The sequence below is a fragment of the Gossypium arboreum genome, chromosome 12 (assembly GCF_025698485.1).
Source record: "Gossypium arboreum isolate Shixiya-1 chromosome 12, ASM2569848v2, whole genome shotgun sequence".
NCBI classification, from domain to species: domain Eukaryota; kingdom Viridiplantae; phylum Streptophyta; class Magnoliopsida; order Malvales; family Malvaceae; genus Gossypium; species Gossypium arboreum.
Genome location: NC_069081.1, coordinates 50,255,342 through 50,257,061, shown reverse-complemented (window position 1 = coordinate 50,257,061; position 1,720 = coordinate 50,255,342). Strand labels below are relative to the sequence as shown.

At 33.8% G+C, this 1,720-nt stretch overlaps 1 non-coding gene across 1 annotated transcript; it reads left to right on the top strand.

Annotated features, from left to right (window-relative positions):
- Window positions 1-264: 264 nt before the first annotated feature.
- Window positions 265-371, top strand: LOC128285908 (small nucleolar RNA R71). The gene has a single exon (XR_008276455.1). It is a non-coding gene; the product is annotated as a small nucleolar RNA R71 (small nucleolar RNA).
- The last annotated feature ends 1,349 nt before the right edge of the window (window positions 372-1,720 follow it).

Sequence of the window (1,720 nt, the reverse complement as noted above, 5' to 3'; positions counted from 1 at the left end):
AATAAACCATCAATCTTTCTATTCAAAAGTTCTACCTGATTTGAAAGCATAGTAATCGAGTCAACGTTAAAAACACTAGCTGCTTTTGTCAGCTTTGTCCTCATGACTTGCCACTGATAATTGTTCAGTGACATCTCTTCTATGAACTCATAAGTCTCTTTAGGTGTCTTATTATTGATGGTTCGACCAGAAACTGCGTCGATCATTTGTTTAGTTGAGGGATTCAAACCGTTGTGGAAAGTTTGAACCTGTAGCCAAAGAGGTAACCCATGGTGAGGGCACCTTCTCAATAAATCCTTGTATCTGTCCCATGCATCATAAAGTGTTTCTAAATCCATCTGCACAAAAGAAGAGATATCATTCCTCAACTTTTCCGTTTTAGCAAGCAGAAAATATTTAAGTAAAAAATTTTCGGTCATTTGTTCCCAAGTAGTGATTGACCCTCATGGTAACGAGTTCAACCACTATTTAGCCTTATTCTGTAATGAAAAGGGAAATAACTGAAGGCGAATGACATAATCAGAAATGCCATTGATCTTAAAGGTGTCGTAGAATTCTAGAAAATTTGCTAAATAAGTGTTTGGATCCTTGTCCTGCAAACCATCAAACTAAACAAATTGTTGTATCATTTGAATCGTGTTAGGTTTTAGTTCAAAATTATTTGCAACAACAACAGGTCTAACTATACTAAATTCAGTTCCTGTTAAAGTAGGTTTAGCATAATTATACATAGTACGAGGGGTAGGATTCTGATTTACTGGATTTACAACAACTATAGGAGGTAACAGATTATTCTGATTATCCGCCATCTTTTCGGTAATATCGGTCTCGTCCTCTTACTCTTCTTCTATATACTAAAGGCTTTACCTTATTTCTCTTTGTTTTCTGCAAGCTGTGCTTTCTATCTCACTGTCAAATAATAAAGGTCCTGACGGGTTCCTTCTAGTCATATAAACTAAAGATTCCTGGCAGAAGGAAATAATAGGGAGATTAGAAGAGAAGTAAAAATTAAATTAAAACAAAAAGTAATTTGAAAAAAATATAAAAAAATGGCTAAACTAATAAAATTCAAGCGTTCCAAATATCTTAGACCCCGGCAACGATGACAAAAACTTGATGGTCACTAAACTAACTAAAAGTTTCAACAAGGCAAGCGCACCTATCGAACAGCAGTATAGTTATGGTGAGACCAAAAATATCGTATCCACAAGGACTAAAAGTACTAGTAATTACTATCTTTTTATTATCTAGCCTAAGAATTAAGGGGTGTTTTTAAACTAAAATAAACCATTTAATTAACTAAGAACATGACAAAAATAAAAGTTGGAAAATACTTTTGGAAAACCAATGGAGAAGACAATACCCAAGGAAGAATCCACCTAGACTTCACTTATTACTTCTGAACTAGACGATTTATTCACTTGACTTAATCCGTAGAAATCCCTAGTTTATGTTAATATCTCTCTCGAGACTAGAAACAACTGACTCTAGGTTGATTCATTGAAATATCTTTCTAATTGTCGCATTAACTCGATCTATGGATTCCCTTATTAGATTTGACTCTAATCCGACAGATTTATGACGTTCTATCTCTAGTATTGCAATCAACTCTGCTTAATTATGGAAGATCTACTCTTAAACAGGAACTTTTGCTCCACTAAGTAAGCACATCAAAACCTGAATTAATATCCTGAAATATAAAAGTAAAGATTAAAACTCA